Source organism: Bactrocera tryoni, chromosome 5 (genome assembly GCF_016617805.1).
Source record: "Bactrocera tryoni isolate S06 chromosome 5, CSIRO_BtryS06_freeze2, whole genome shotgun sequence".
Taxonomy (NCBI): Eukaryota; Metazoa; Arthropoda; class Insecta; order Diptera; family Tephritidae; genus Bactrocera; species Bactrocera tryoni.
Window position 1 is genome coordinate 73062154 of NC_052503.1, and position 17850 is coordinate 73080003.

General features: G+C 34.2%; 1 protein-coding gene across 1 annotated transcript in view; it reads left to right on the top strand.

The window, feature by feature from the left end:
• Window positions 1-306: 306 nt before the first annotated feature.
• The window catches only part of LOC120778414 (nuclear transcription factor Y subunit beta), a 194725-nt gene continuing 177181 nt past the window's right edge, over window positions 307-17850 (top strand). Inside the window, exon 1 of the mRNA XM_040110198.1 lies at window positions 307-765. The gene's annotated coding sequence lies outside the window, so the exon portion shown is untranslated. The remainder of the gene's footprint in view (window positions 766-17850) is intronic.

A 17850-nucleotide genomic window follows, 5' to 3' on the forward strand; every position in this document is an offset into this window, starting at 1 on the left:
AAGTAATGTACACAAAGGGTGACACGGCGTATGAGTAACTTAAAAATCTTAAAATTCCTCACAAAAAGATTGCAATTAAGTGAAGTTCGAAGCGGTTAATTTGCCAACTGATTTGCAGCTAAAATTGTATAAAAACGGTGTAAACTGACATTGATTTGAAAAGTTCTAATCGCACATAGAAACTCGGCAGCAAGCAGAAAAATATTACTATAAGTAACGGCATTAAGCAATAAAAAAATACCAAAAATTTCAATAATTAATAGTTAATAAATTCTACAAAAACTGCAGTTTAATAGCTACAAAAAAAATAACAAAAAAATAAAAAAAATAAATAAATAAAAAAAGTTGTAAACGTATTAAATAGCAATAAAGTGCGCAAAACTGCTGCGTAGCTATTTCATGCCACCAAAAACTTAACAACAATAACTTTAAAATACTGCACAAAACATATACCCAACTCAATTAAAATTATTACATGCCATAAATCAATTAATTAAATGCACATAAAAATCAACTGATAATGCGACGGCAAACTGCGTAAAAAAATCACAAAACAGTGCTTGATAAAAAATTGGAAAGTGCCACACAAGCAGCTTTTTTTAAGCACACAAAGTGATACAAGTGAAGTGGTTGTTGAAAAAACACATTGTGTAAAGTTAAAGTTTGCACAAAAAGTGGCTTAATTTTATATAAAGCGAAATTTATTGAAATATTGGCAGCGTGAGTGCCTGAGAACGGCGTAGTTAGTGCAAAAACCTATAAAAGGTGAGTAAAAATCATTAAACTTTAAAATCTAAAAATCATAAAACTTTGAAATTAGAAAATCAATAAAGTATTAAATTCAAAAATTTATAAAATTTTTTGACCTGGTATTTGAAAAAATTTTTGGGCGTATGTACGCCACATATCTACATTTTAAGCAGTTATTTAGGTGTGGGCAAAGACGTGAGAAAAATATTTTAGAAAAAAAATTAAAAAATTAGAAAAAAAAATTAGAAAATTTTAGAAAAAAAAAATTTAAACAAAAATTAAAAATTATTAGAAAAAATTTAAAAACTTAAAAAAAAATTTAAAAATATTTTAGAAAAAAAACTTAAAAATATTTTACAAAAAGAATTTAAAATATTTTAGAAAAAGATTTTACGTGTGCTCTTCCGATCTAAAGACAATTATATTTTTTATTTTTATAAAAATAAAAACGAAGCATCATTAAATAAGATTTTGACTCGATTTCACAGAAATTTGATAAGAAGCAAGAAAATATTTTGATATTTTGATTGCATCGAACACAAATAACAAGGTTTCCATACAAGAATTTGATTTTGATCGTTCACTTTGTATGACAGCTATAAGTTATACTTGGCCGATCTGCACAATTTCTTTGGATATTATAAAAATGAGCTAGGTAATAATACATGCCAAATTTCATTAAGATATCTTAACAAATATAAAAGTTTTTCTTACAACTACTTGCCTCCGATCGTTCAGTTTATATGACAACTACATGCTATAGTGTTCCGATCTGAACAATTTCTTCGAGAATTGTAACAATAAACTAGATAAGAGTTTTTATCAAATTTCATGAAGATATATCGACAAATAAAATAATATTTCATATAAGAACTTGAATTTGATCGGTTAGTTGCATAGCAGCTATATGCTTTTGTAGTCTGATCTGAATAATTTTTTCAGAGATTGTAGTAATGCTTACGCAAAAGTCTGTGCCTAATTTTGTAAAGATATTTTAACAAAATTTGCCATGTGAAAACATTATTCCGATCGTTAAGTTTATATGCCAGCTACATGCTATAGTGATCAGATCTGAGAGACTTCTTCGAAGATTGTAGCGATACTCCAAACTATGCAATATTTCTTGAAGATAACTTGAAGAAGTGTCCAACTTCTTAGGCAGTGAAGAACCTGTAGAAAATTAGATATCTCAAAAACTGACGAAAAGCGACTAGTTCGCGTATATAGGGCCATATGGATATGGCTAAAATGACTCAGCTCTTCTTACTAATCTCCTCTAAATATATATATTTAATGGGGCTCTTAATTGGCGGCTTCAATACTAATCATTTATATGTATATATATTTTTTATACGGTATCTTACGCTATTTTTTGTGTATTACAAACTACGTGGTAAACTTAATTTCTCCCGTTGATGGTATAAAAAATTCCTCAATCAGGTACTAGCCTTTCGCCTTTCAAAGTACTTGCTTAAATTTCATTGAAATCTATCCAGCAAAACATAATTTTGAGAAAAGCTCATTTGAAGTTGCAGCTGCTGCTAGCTGCCTACTTTCGAAGGCTCGCTCTAGCGCTATCGTTTCAGAGCAGCCGAGCATTCGTTGCTTATTAGCGATGAACTCGAAAAGTTTTTGTTCGAATTATTTAACATTTTTAGAGCATATTTGTAAGATATTATATTTTAAGAATTGGCTGGGAGCCCTTTGTTAAATATCGAATAGCTCGAAAACTATTTGTCGATCGCACATACTTTGAAACTTCAAAGAATAAATATAGTATATAGTGTTATATTTTAAGTAATATGCAAAATAAGCCCACAATAAATTTTTTTGAAAATTCTAACTTTCCCAAACCTTTAAAAATATCAAAGTCAGTGAAAATTCGCTGTCGTTTCTTCATTTATTAGTCATCGTTTAAGCGCATAACTCATGGAAAAAGCAAGCCTAATTAGGTGCTGACAGAGCTAAGGAGCTAGAGAGCTAGAGAACCCAATATAATAAAAATATTGTACTGCAAAGCGTAGTTACTGCTGTTTTAACAGAATACTACCTGTTCTCATATCTCAACATTTTAACCAGAAAATATAACGCTTTATAAAAGTAAGTTCTCCAAAGCTGTTTTGCTATCGTCAGATTTAATGACAGCTGTAATTTAACCAGTGTCATTTCAATAACAGTTGGCAACTCAATTGGTGTGAAATGTCATTACAATTGTATTTATAATTTTTTCCAACACATAATAGCAGTAAGGTTTTGTGAAATTTTCGTTAAACTGGCCGATTATTCTCCGTATAATCATTTAGGAAATTAGAAAAATGGAGGCTTTTAAAAAAAGTTTTTACCACAAGTCTTGGTTATTTTTCGGCTTGCCCACTGTTTTGATTAGACCGATAGGTCTGTTCGACTGTAGACGAGTAAGCGGTGTCTACGTCAGTAATAAAAATAAGATAGGTCAATGTATGTAAAGATATATATAAAACTGACGAAAAAACATGGTGATCAGTGGCTATTATTTCAATAGCTGTACCTTAAAACTATTTAAAGTATTGATTTGAAATTTGAGTATGTCGCTTAGGTATAAATTATCAAATTATGAAATATATATTTTTTTTTTATTTCGGACTAGGTGTACCTCTTCATATGAGAAAAAATAAAAAAATTAAATTAAATTATAAAATTAAGAAATTAAAATTATATGGTATAGATTTTTAGCACAAATTTTATATTACATGTGATCTGGATGTGGGCTTTGATAAGCCACTCTGTAAATGGTTATAGCCATATTTGTTAGCTTTTGCTTAAAATTAGATTATGAAGAATTATAAAATGCAATGGATGGCAATATAAAGAGATTTTGATCATAACTGCTTTCTATATGTATATGTCTGTAAGTATATTTTTGAGAATTTATTGAAATATTATAATTAAAATCAGTGAAGTTGCCTTTAAAAGGTATTATCTGAGAATAAAAAATGTTAAAAATCGATTTCTGTTAATACTAATTAGAGTTCCGTACATATTTGACCAAAAAGTTTTTATATTTAAAACTATTTCATTTCACTCAATTGTGAAATTGCACTAACACAATTTATTAGGAAACATTTATTTTACATTCTGCAGTTTTTTAAAATCGTTAACTATTTTTTTTTAATTATTTCATTTCACTCAATTCATATTAATTATCCCAGAAGTACTCGTTTAGAGAAATTCTTTCGTGATGTAAAAAAAAATATATTTAAAACTAAATTGAAAAAAAGCAAATGTTTAAATGGTTACAGCTCCAATTTTGATTAGAAAAATGCATAAAATATAAATAAATTATTGAAAGGAATTGTTTAAAGTTGAAAAAAATCATCTTAGTTGCTTTGCTTGTTAAAAAAATTAAGGAAATTTTGGATGGCATACTGCTGAAATAAGCTTCTGCTTCTACGAATTAATTAAGGCATAGATTGGTGTTTCAAGGTAAAAAAAAAATTCTTTTTTGCGGATTTTTTTTGCGTATTTTTTTCGTAAATATGGATTCTGTAATTCTATTCGGATCTTCAAAAAAATATTATATATTGCTAATGTGGGTACACCAACATAAACAGACATCATGCCAAAGTTCGTGTGACGAAAATAGTGTTTACCGTAGTTATTTTAATTTCATATAGAGCACCACAGATGCTGGTCGACTCGCTTAAAATATTAAATTTTCTTGTAGTTTTACAATGCAAAAATAGAAGTCCCTTTTGAGCACTACGCTTGTCTGGCTATGATACTTTCTGTTGTTGTCTCTATACGAGTATAACGCGAACACTGATTTTTGTCGAAAAAAAAAACATAAACTGAGTTGCTATTCTTCTATGTTCGTGCTTTAAGCCTTAGTAATGTAATGCGATTTTTACAATTGTTAAAAATATTGAAAAAATAATTTGTCTCAAATCTTGTATTTCTAAACAAATTTCGTGTGAAGGCGTTTGATTGCCTTGGCTGCGACAGTGTGGCACATATTGGCATTCGTATTGAAAAAGTTTTAAGTTTTTCGAAAATAATTTTTTTTCATTGAGTTATATAATTCATAAGAAATAAAAAATTTTCCCAAAAATAATCAAATTTTAACTGTTAATGTCTTTTAAACGTTTGGGTTTACGAAAAAATCACAGTAGACCTTTTTTGTAGAGCGCATTCAATTTCCTACAAAATCTAAGGAACAAGATATTTTTTCTATAAATTTTTCTATCTGATAATAAGAAAAAATAGAAAACTGTGTGTAGGAGGACCTTCCCGTTACAATTAAAAACTCATCTTTGGAGAGGCTTTCTTAGAGGTGTCTAGGAACCTATTTTTCCGAGTACGAAACGAAAAAAAAAAAATTTTATTTTTTGAATCACTCTAATATGTATGTATGTATAAAATTTAAAGCTTTCGATATCAGGTATAACTAATATATAACCCATATATAACCATTTTATAACCCATATGTAACCATTTTATAACCAAAATATATAACCCATATATAACGCATATAAAACCCATATATAACCGTTTTATAACCAAAACTCAAAATTTTGTTTCAGTATGTGTGATTTCTATTAAATCGTTTTTTCTTCACCTGCAACCCTTTTCATAAGTTTGCTGAGCTTACGTTTCTTTGCATTTTAGGCGACGATATATACCATCTATGCTAATATTATAAGAAGGAAATATATGAATGTTCCAATTTTATAAGCTCCGAAACGACTTGACGGCTTTTAAAAATTCTTTCATCATTGGGAAGTTACTCCATTGCACATAGGCTATATTATTATATTTTTGTCAAAAAAGTTAGGCATGCTTATTAAAATGTCAGTAATATAACCCAAAGTGTAAAAAATTACCAAAAAATGCCTTACATAGCCTGCTCTGTCAATACTATTAATTATAGGAGATAATCTACTACAACTTTGCAGAAGATACAATTATCTACAAAAAGTGCTGCTTAAGTCGGAACATCTCAGTAGTGCGTTGCGATTTACAATGGATAAAAATATCGAACAAAGAACTTGTCTAAAATTTTGTTTTTCCTACCAAATTTCGTATGCGGAATCATTCTAAAGATTGGAAAATGATGTGAAGTGATTCAATGTTATCAAAAACACAAGCCTGCAAGTGGTACGTAGACTTCGAAGACGGTCGAGTGATCGTCGAAAAGAGCCTCTTCATGGGCGGATTTCGACCAATTCAATTGACGTAAATATTAACAAAGTGAAGAATATGGTGCTTGAAAGTCGTCAGGCAAGAGTTAGAGAGATAGCAAGAGAGCTTGACACCTCTTCCGAGTCTGTCCTAATGATTTTGGTGCATGTTTTGGGTATGCAAGTCGAGTTCTTGCTCGACTCGTCCCGATAAAGCTGAATTTTTTGTTTCAAAAAGTATTCGATTGTGACCGAATTTAAAGGCAAAAAAGCTATAAATATTATCGATCAACTATCGTGTGATTTTTTCTTCTTCCCCTAACTGAAATTGCTTAGAAAAATGTTTCGAGAACCGGAAAAATCGTTTGCAAAAATGCCTTACATCTGCTGAGGATTACTTTGAAGGCGGTAAATTAAATATTGATGAATAATTAAATATTTAGCGTTTTATTTAAAATTTCCCTGTACTTTTTTGACACTATATAATATGCATGATAGTCTACAAAAACTCATATATGTGACAGATGCTGATAGCCTATCTTTAGGAGTCCCAATTTTGCAATATTTGTGTCAGTTCGCCTAGAGATTCTCTACTGGGACATAAAAGCGGGCCTTCAGCTTATCGAAACAGCACTAAAAGAATCGGCTTGACGTCAGATATATATTTAGTAAATTGAAACTAAATTTTATTATTTATAAACTTGTATGGGGCAGACGCTGATAGCCTACTTTTCGGAGTCTCAGCTCTCGATATTCCAGTTAAGACTCCTAAAGCTTCTATATTGGGACTCAAAAAGCGTACCTCCATCATATAGAAATAGCACTAAAATCTTAGTTTTGACATGGGATTACGCACTTAGTCAAAAGAAACAGAAACTTAGACTAGTAAAAATTCATGTAAACGTTAGAAGCTTATAGTCTACCTTAAAAAGTCTCAATTTTCGATATTCCAGTTAAAACTTCAAGAGCTTTTCTATTCAGACACTCTGTTGTACAGCGCATATTTGCCCATAATACAAACTTATTGACCTCGACATCATTCTATACAATAAAATTTCCAATACTTGCTTTAAAAAGCTTTAATTAAAGTCCGAAAGGAAACAGCGGCAAAGTCCATTTGCTATCAAAAATCAACCTTGTTTCGGCCAAAGTTTAAACCAACAATTCAAAGGCACAAAAACAAAAAAGTGAAGGCTGCACAATAAACGAATGAAGCTGTAAAGCAATAAAGATGGGACATTTCCGCAAATAAAGCGCGCACGAAACAGCGATACAAACAGCAAGAGACAAATAAAAGGCGCATAAAAAAGCTTAAAAAAGCTAAACGAAACAAATACGGCCAACAATCAAAACAAAAACGATCGAAAAATGTTCACGGCTCAATGGCCAAATAAAAAATCAGACAAAGTACAATCAAAACATCGATATTTGATTTTGAGCAGCGGTGGTCGTTTGCAATGCAATAACAACACTCGGACACTAACAATGTTCTATGTATAACGGTAGTTATGCTGCGTTGCGGCGATGCAAATGAGTGCGGTGGCGCTGGTGTATGTGGCGGTGGCATTGGTAGCGATTTTGTGGCACCAATTTGGATAGCGCAATATGGCGGCTTACACGCCGCGCAACGCTGATGAACAATTTTTGCAGATTTTTTTCAGCATTTTTATATTTTTATTTCTATTTTGCTTTCATTTTATTATTTTTCGTATAAATTGTTATCACTCGCATTTGTTTGAGCTTTCTTCTCATATTACTGCCGCATTGTTTTGCTGCATTCGAGACTGCATTTGGCTTTCTATTTCGGCGCATCACAAAAAATCAAAAAAAAAAAACAAAACAACAAAAAAAAATAATGGCGACCATTGCCGAAAAAATGCGAAAATGCAAGACAGCATTGCAACAATTTCCAAACATTTTCTGCATATTTTCAATTGTTTTCCACTGACTGCCGTTGTTTACGTGGCGCAACGCATAATGTGCGCCGCATTGCAAATGGCCGTGTTGCACGTTGGTAAGAGTATTGAAAATAACAACAAAATTGTGCATTTATCAAGCATTTGCGCGCTGTTTAAATTGCACTTGAAACGCTGCAATTTGCGCAAACGACTTCAAAGTGGAATGGACTCCGTGCATTATGAGACTGGCTTAGAATAAAGCAAATAAATTTCAAGAAAATAAACTTATTCTCTATTTTAAGCACAGATTGTGAAAGGTAAGAAATGCAAATTGCATTTTCTCTGCATTGCAGTATAATTTAAAATGTCTTTATGAGTTTAAATTTTTCATGAACTTTTGATAATTCCAAAAATTGCAGTTACAAGAACTTCATTATGATTGGTCGACTTGTATGGTAGCTATATCTTATAGTGATCCGATTTGAACAATTTTCACAGAGATTGTAGCGTTTCTACAGACTATAATGCAGGCCAAATTTCGTAAAGATATTTAGTCAAATAAAAAAGTTTTCCATACAAAAACTTTATTTTGATAGTTCACCCTGTATGGCAGCTATATCTTATAGTGATTCGATTCGAACAATTTCCACGGAGATTGTAGCGTTGCTATAGACTATAATCCAGACCAAATTTCGTAAAGATATTTAGTCAAATAAAAACGTTTTCCATACAAAAACTTGATTTTGATAGTTCACCCAGTATGTCAGCTATATCTTATAGTGATTCGATTCGAACAATTTCCACGGAGATTGTAGCGCTGCTATAGACTATAATCCAGACCAAATTTCTCAAAGATATTTAGTCAAATAAAAAAGTTTTCCATACAAAAACGCGATTTTGATAGTTCACCCTGTATGGCAGCTATATCTTATAGTGATCCGATTTGAACAATTTCCACGGAGATTGTAGCGTTGCTATAGACTATAATCCAGACCAAATTTCGCAAAGATATTTAGTCAAATAAAAAAGTTTTTCATACAAAAATTTGATTTTGATAGTTCACCCTGTATGGCAGCTATATCTTATAGTGATCCGATTTAAATAATTTCCAATTCGAACTATAGCTTTGGTATGGACTATATTACGGGATAAATTTCGTTAAGAAATCTCGTCAAATAAAAAAGTTTACAATACAAAGACATGCTTTTGATCATTCAATTTGTATGACAGCTATTCGCTATACTCGTCCAAACTGAGCAATCTGCGGAGATTATTGAATTGCTTTAAATGATAATCTGTGCCAAATTTTGCAAAGATACCCTCCCAAACAAAAAAGTTTTCCAAACATGTACTTGATGCCGATCGATTCAGTTCAGCAGTACGACTGGTTTTCGCTATGGCAGAGAAAATGATGAGAGGTATTTCAGATATGGCGTATATACAAACTAATAAGCAGACGTATCTGTCGACTCAGCTTAACACGCTGAGCATTTATGTAATTATATACCTTATGGGGTTCCCGACATTTCGTTGTGTATGTTACCAACTTCGTAGCAAACTTAATAAAGTATATTTGTATATTGTGACAAAATGTACTCGGAAATTTGAAAAAAAAAAAACGCGAAATATTTAATTATTCATCAATATTTATATTGTCGCCTTCAAAGTAATCACCACCAGATGTAATACACCTATACCATCGATTTTCCCTGTCCTCGAAACACTTTTCAGAAGCACTTTTTGGGATGGCCTACAGCTCGTTCTGTGAATTTTTTCTCTTCTATCGACTGAAAACGGATTCCACGGAGCGGCAATTTTAGTTAAGGGAACAAGAAAAAATCACACGGAGACAAAGCTGGTGAATACGGTGGTTGATCGATGGTATTCATTGCGTTTTTGACATTAACTTCGGCGACAATCGTGGCTCGATGCGATGTTGCATTATCATTGTGTGAAATACATGACATGTTCTTTCACAATTCCGGACGTTTTTGACCGAGGTTCTCATGCAAACGTCTTAACACGGCCAAATAAAACTCTTTGTTGAACGTGTGTCCCTCAGTAACAACTTCATGATGCACCATACCACGATTATCGTGAACCTCAATGAGCATCACCTTGATTTTTGAGCGGTTTTGGCGTAGTTTTTTGGTTTCAGTCCGTTTCTACCTGCCATTCCGTTGATTGTTGACTTGTTTGCATGTCAAACTAATAAATCCATGTCTCGTCAGCAGTTATAAAGCTCACCGTGAATGTGGGATCGGAATACCCACGATCAAGCATGCATAAAGTGAACTGTTTATGGTACTCTTTTTAAATAAAATTCAATTTTATCGGGATATAAGTTGAGCAAGATGGCGTTTTGTAACCAAAAAATACACCAAAATCATTCGAACGGACTCGAGAAAATTTTCGAGCTTTCCTGCAACTTCTCTAACATTTGTCTGACGATTTTCAAGCAACATATCCCTCACTTTTTTAACATTTTCGTCAGTTGAAGAAGTTGAATTTCGTCCAGAAAGAGGTCAGTAAGTCTTTAACGATCTCTCGACCGTCTTTGAAGGCTTTGTACCACTCGCAGGCTTGAGTTTTTGATTAACCTAAATCACCGTAAGCCTTTTCCAACATTCGCAGCGATTCCGCACACGAAATCTGGTTGGAAATACAAAATTTGAGACAAATTCTTAGTTCGACATTTTTAAGGACAGTCCTACCAACTTAGCAAAGTACAATTTTTGAAAATACCATTTACCTGGGGAAATTAGTTACAATCTCCGGGTACTTTTTGGTCACAATGTATACAAAAAATCGATGTTTTGAAGGATACAAGTGGATATATTGGAGATATACGACTGCAACGACGTCTATTGACTTAATACGAAAAGACTTTTTCGACTACCTAATATTGTCTCTAAAAATTGAATTACTAAATAATGACAGTCATACTCCAAAAGACCACACCAAACACTTCCATGATACAATTCTATCAACATTTCAAAATAGTTGGACGAGGCTTTTAGAAAATTAGAAACATTTTCGAAATAAATACCATAGAGTGAACAGAGGAAAGGTATATAACTATCAATAATTCTCTAATATTAGTTGCTGTTATCAACAATTAAAACTGCAATTTCTTCCAATCAACACTAAATTTGGGACGAAAATAATTACGCTACCAAAACAACAACAAAAAAACTACCAAAACACAGCTACCGTCGAGTTTTAGTGTGATTTCATGATGTAATTCAAAGCAGCGGCGAAAAAAACATCCGCTGGTTGCACAAATTGACTGCTCAACGCCGTGCCTGTAGGCCATTTGCACCAACGCGTGGCATATAACGGACGCATTCATATGCAATCAGCACAAAACTGTGAAGCTCGGCCAAGAGTAGAGAAAATAACACGCCAAAATTGCTACAACTATTTGGTTGCCTATGAATACGCGGCAAATGTGGCAAGTGTGGCAGATGTTGCAAGATGGCAGCAACGCTGGCAATGAATGGCGGCAGTAATTGACGCCGTTATGATTAAAACGCACGCTGGTCGGGTCACTGTTAGTGTTGCTGTTGTTGTTGTCGTTTACTGTTTCATATCAATGTTGTTTTGTTGTTTTTTATTGTTGCCGTTGCAAGTGTGGCATGTGTTGTGTCAAGGTTCATGTCACGAGCGCGCAACGACGTCGCCTGGCGTTTTTCATAGGCGTTTATTTCTTTATTTTAAATAATTTTTTTTACAAAAAAATAATTTTTTTATTCAAAAAAAATCAAAAAAAATATTTTTCATTCAAAAGCGAAAAACTGAAAATATTTGCCTTTGCGCAACGGTAAAAAAGCGCTAACAGTTATCAAAATATTTCGCGCCATTTTTAAGCGGTTTACAATTTCATATTTTTGACTTTTTGCGCGCCGTGGCCAAGCAGCAGGAAGCCAGTGTGGCACTGACGATTATATTTAGGCTCACACATACATATATATGTGTTTTTATATGCACTTTTGTATGTATGTATGTATACTTGCATGATTGTGCATTTTTCTGCAGGCCAACATGCCGTTAGAAGTATATCGTTACCACACATAAACGCATAACCATGCATACCTGCTCACACGCACACACATACAAGCATTTGCATGCCGCGCAACCACACACAAATCGCTGGCATTACACGCAGGTGTCAGTCGCTCGCAATTTCGCTGCAGGGCTTTTTGGCGGCCAAGGTGCATGATGTTGCTCCATTGTCCATATATTCATATATATGTATATATCCATGTATATATACGTTTGTTTGTATGTATGTGTGTGTCCGTACTCTGTAATTTAGCCACGGCGCTGTTGTTTTTGTTGCCATCTACGGTTATTGGGGTAAAAAATAATTGCGCTTAATCGGATTTACGGATTTGCATGTGAAACGTTTATTTTTCTTACCCGGTAGCGGGTATCGAACACCTATGTACATACACACATACCCACACTCTCACACACACACTCTCACACACAAATATGCTTTGACTGAAAATAAAACTCAACAAGCTTGAAAATTCTTTAGGTTCATGAATAACTCGGCACTTTGGTGAACTTTCTCATTGATACGCTTTAATTAAGTTTGAATAGAGGAGAATATTGTTGTAAAGCATACATGGTATTTGGGAGTTGTTTGTATAAGGTTGAAGGATTTCGGGCTCTCGATCACCCGCTCAATTAACCGAAATAATTCTGGATCATTTGAGTCAGTGTCGGTTCTAATAAGAGCTTCAGAACTTTTATACTTAGTCGGGTAATATTTCATTTCTAAGAAAAGCTTCTGAGCGCTCATATGTTTAGACGTTTACGTCAACTCCATCTCAGTTAAGTCTGTTTCGATTCTAAGAAGAGCTTTTATAGGATGGTTAATTCCGAAACAGTTGAGTTTCATTCGGTCTGAGACCTTTTATTTAGGGTTTTCGGTTAATTAAGAAACACTTGAGCATGTTTCGGTTCTGAGAAAAGCTACCGAGCTTTTATACGCTTGATTCTTCGGTTATGAAAAGTTTCTGAGCTTTTATAAGATCTTTCCGTTAATTCATTTTTTAGAAAAGCTTCTAAGCTCTCATACATTTCAGCGTTTCCGTCAACTCAGGATCAGTTGAGTTTGTTCCGGCTATAAGGAAAGCTTTTAATCACGTTTCGGTTAATTGTGAAACAGTTGAGTTTGACTCGGTTTTATGAAAGGCTGAAAAGCTTTGATATACTTAGAATTTTTGGTTAGTTCAGGAACAGTTTAGTCTGTTTTGGTTTTCAGAAAAGCTTTTAAACTTTTCTACACTTAGCATTTTCGGTGAATTAAGAATCAATTGCGTCTGATTTGAAACTAAGAAAAATTCTGAGCTTTCATACTAGCGAGCTTTTCGGTTAATTCAGGTTCAGTTTCGGCTATAAGATAAGCGTTTGAGCTTTTATATGCTTTTTGGTTTGATTCGGTTCTATGAAAAGCTGATGAGCTTTTATACACTAAGCATTTTTAAATAATTCCGTATCAATTGAATGAATCTTTGAAAAGCTTATCAAATTTTATACGCTTAGGCCTTCGGAATACTGCCGGATCGATCAAGCTTGTTTCGGTATTAAGAAAAGCTTTTGAGCTTTTAAAAACATAGTCCTTTCAGTTAACTCAGAATAAATTCAGTTCAATTCGTTCCTAAATAAATCTCTTGTTCTTTTACGTAATTTATGGAAAGCTTGAAACGCTTGACTCAAGGTTTAAGGGTTTAAGTATGATTTGGTTTCAAGAAAAATCATTTAAGCTTTTATGCTTTATGTTAATACCGGATCGATTCAGCCTGTTTCTGTTTTAATAAAAGCTGCTGAGCTTTTGTCGTAAGCTCACAAAGTAAGTTCAATCTGATACGTTACTAAGAAAATAGCTCGTTCTTTTATATTATAAATGTAAGTTATGGAAGGCTTGAAGCGTTTGACTCAAGATTTTATGGTCTAAAAGTATATAACAACACTAATCTGAAACATCTTGGACGTCTAGTTCAATTCAAGCACGGACAAGCGGTCGTTTAGTAAAGACCTAAAAACCCATAGTTTCTGAACAGAACACCTAACGTTTCGGCTGTTTTTTTTTTTTTTATTTAGGATATTTCTCCTTATAGTAGTATAGTGCTGTAGTACTTCAGGAGTTGCTGGAAGTCTTTTATGGTCGCCATGAAGGTTCATACTTGCGATCTCCATAAACTATACGAGTGTTCGGTCTTACCTCCAATACATGTAAGTTATTGCATGCTTCTCCATTTGTTCTCTGTTTCAAAGCTTATCTATTGCAAAATGCGAGAAGCCACTAAAAATGAAAACTAAAAGTACTCAGGAATGTATTTTTAAAGACCATTAAACGAGTTTCTAATATAAATTTTCAAATACGCCTCTTAAACTCAATAACCATTGCGCCCTTAACCAGCTAGCTTCGCCATCTTCAAGTAATTCTATTTAATATAATAAGCGTCATAAACCTGTTGAGAATTAAAAGCAACATGTAAACAAAATAAATTTAATACATTCTTCTCGTTTTAGGATATAATTAATGACGTTTAATTGCTTACAGTGACATATATACATCTGTATATATCAATCAGTGAAAGCTCATAACCTTAAGTTGCTATAAAAGCTTTAACGGCACATCGAAACCGCTTAAATTGAGCAATTTCGCTTAAAATAAATTGCAGAGATTTCCACGAGACAACGTACATGTACGAAGCACAAAAAGGCACTGGAAAACGCACTTACCCAACGAGCCCATGAGTAATTGCGCGCTGATCGAAAGTGATGTGGGGCAAAAGGAGCTTGCGCTGTCGGGTCTATTGATGGGCTCGTATGTATATTAACGCTACATAATTTCGGTATGAAAATGCAATAAATCTGTAATAAATCGCGACATTTATCGATAACTTCCGGCTAGGCGGTAAACTGACAATGAATGATGTGCGCAGCGCTGTCGCAGATGAGGCGGCTGACAATGACGATGATGGTCACGGCCATAAGACTGCGTAAAGCGTAGGGGCCGTAGTGGAAGATAGGGTAGACAGTTAAGTGAAGAAGAAATCAAAAAGAAATTGGCGAAAAAGTCTGGACGTATAGCGTATATATTCATATATACATATGCTATATGGTTTAAGTAGCAGTACTATGTAACTATGTGCTGGTAGATGGTTTTTACTCTACATAGACAGCATATTAAAAGCCCATAAAATTACAATTACAAATACGATTACGTTTTATTACCAACAAAACTGAAGCTAAGGCCCAGTAGGAAAGATTTACTTGAAAATTTTGAGGTTATGTATAATTATCCTCTAGAAATTGCACTGGGTAAGGAGCAATATATAATTCGAGGTTCTCTTTTTTAAGCTTTTTTGCTGAAAACTCCAAATCTTTATTGTTACTCTGACCGCATTCCAAAAATCTCCATTAGAACCGTAGTTTTTGAAAATAAAATGCATGCCTCCTTTTCTAGTTTGTGTAATCTTCTTCTCTTAGCGGTCATAGCCGAGTTTACAACAACACGCCAGTTGAAGATTCCAAGCGAAGCCAGGTCCATATCCACCTGGTCTTTCCAATGGAGTAGAGGTCTTCCTCTGCTTCCCCCGACGGGTACTGCGTCGCGTACTCTCAGAGCTGGAGTGTTTTCATATATTCGAACAACATAGCCAGCGCAGCCGCTGTCTCTTATTTCGCTGAAGTATGTAAATGTCGTCGTATATCTCATACAGCTCAATGTTCCATCGACTGTGATATTCGTCATTGCCAATGCGCAAAGGACCACGCATCTACCGCAGAACCTTTCTCTCGAAATCTCCTAACGGCGACTCATCAGCAGTTGTCATCGTCTATGTCTCTGCACCATACACCAGAACGGGGATGATGAGTGACTTATAGATTTTGCTTTTTGTTCGTCGAGAGAGGACTTTATTTCTCAATTGCCTAATCAGTCCGAAGTAGCACTTATTGGCAAGAATTATTCTGCGTTGGATGTTAATTCTGGTTCCAAGATAGACGAAGTTATCTACGACTTCAAAGTTATGACTGTCAACAGTGGCGTGCGCGCCAAGTCACGAGTGCGACGATTGTTTGTTTGATGACAGGAGATATTTCGGATTTAGTTTCTCCAAGAGTAGATTGAAGGACTTCTTCAGGAAAAGGAAGTCGCCTTGTCTGTGACCTCGTTTGGCATCGAACGGCTCGGAGAGGTCCTCCCAGATCCTGACGGAGCTCATAACTCGGAAGTATACGAACCCTTCTGCACGAAGGCGGCTTGGTTTCTAAAGTTTCTTGCCTAAACGCTTACCTGTTCACATGTTCCTGTATAGAAAACAATATTATCTGACTCTAATATTTCTGTTTCGCAAAACTTTTATAGTCTGAAAGTTAAATAATAGTTTCGGTTGATCAGCTGATATTTATTGGCTCCAGTTGGCTATCTGCAACTGATTCAGAAGCCCATACGAGGATCATCGATATTTATAGACAGGAATATATCAAGATCGTAAGGACTGTTTTTGAACTAATAATTGAATCCCCTTCAATAGACCAGCCTCACCTCTACAAAGCTGATTCACTTAACTTCAAGTTATTTTGTCAAACTTTTGAAATTAAATTCCAGCAGAGTCTGTCTCCCAGCTAAATATATAACTGGTTTGTTTCGCCTTTTGGTTAGCTTGTTTAGCTGTTTCGGCATGCTAAAGCTTTTAAAACTTTTTCCCCTAAAATAAAATGTAATCGAACACTTAGCAAATAAATGCCCAATAATCAAACGCAAGAGTGAGAGTATAAGTCGAACCTGAGCGAGTGTGTAAAGAATGAACGCAAAAACAAATTATTGCGATCGGGCTGAATTCTGCTAATAAAATCTCGACAAATGTGAGGCGTATGAAGACATGGATGCTAGGAAAGCGAGTGGGAGGCTGTTAAACGATAAAGCTTGTTATTGCTTGCAAATAACGGTGTATGGTTGTATATTTCTAGTTGAGCTCGCTCATTTACGACCACTCAACTACTCGGTGACCATACTTTAATCGCAAAAGTATGAGCTTACTTGCGCTGACCAAACAAATACATAAATAGCGCTCCCATCAGCCCCCGTCGGTAGTAAGGCTGAGCTTTTTATAGTGTCAATGGCTGGTCGGCGGTGTCGTCGTGTACGATTAATTGCGGCTCATTAAACTTTATATGGCATCAGAGTTAAACGCCTCGGCTCAGCGTATGCATGAGCCGCACATACACCCACTCAAACACTAACACTTAGGCATTTACATGCCGCTATATGCCTTAACATGCCTTAACATGCACGCAATTACGCGTTGCTGTATTGACCCTTGTTTCGCCCAATAAAGCTGTCTGTCCGTGTATGCTCTCCTCACGCCATCCAATTCACTAGTGGCTTACCGGCCGGCTGTTCCATTCGTTCACTTGTACGTTGGTCCATCCGGTTGTATGTGCGAACGGTCGGCTGGCCGGCTCACAGGCACATTTTCCGCTTCAAGTGTTGCCAACAAAAAGTTTTTCCATGTTTCATTTCGAAATTTTTCATGCACAATTTTTTTTCGAAGCTTAAGTGTTGTTTATTGTTGTTGTAATAGGTGTGTTTTTTCCTTGCTGCGTGTACGGGGACTGCTCGTTTTTAAGCGTTAAAATTTATGTGTGTGCAGTTTTAATTTTGTATCTCCTGCAGTATTGAATATTTGCCGAAAGTTGTATGCTTGAAGTTAAGTTTTGTATTTAAGAACTAGATTTGATGCATATTTTGGATTGAACGTTAGTTTTCGAGGTTCAAAATTTTTCGAAATTCGAGGTTTTTTTAGAAAAATTCCCAAGTTTTTCTTTATTATTCATTAAAACATTAAAAAAAAAATTTCGAAGTTCAATATTTTTCTTTTCAAAGATCAAACTTTTTTTTTGAAAAATTTAAAACTTTTACTTCATTTTCTTTTTTTTAATCAAAAATAGTCAAAATTTAAAATTTTTTGAGTTCGAAAAATATGGCTTTCAATTTATCATTCGACTTTTTACTTATTAAA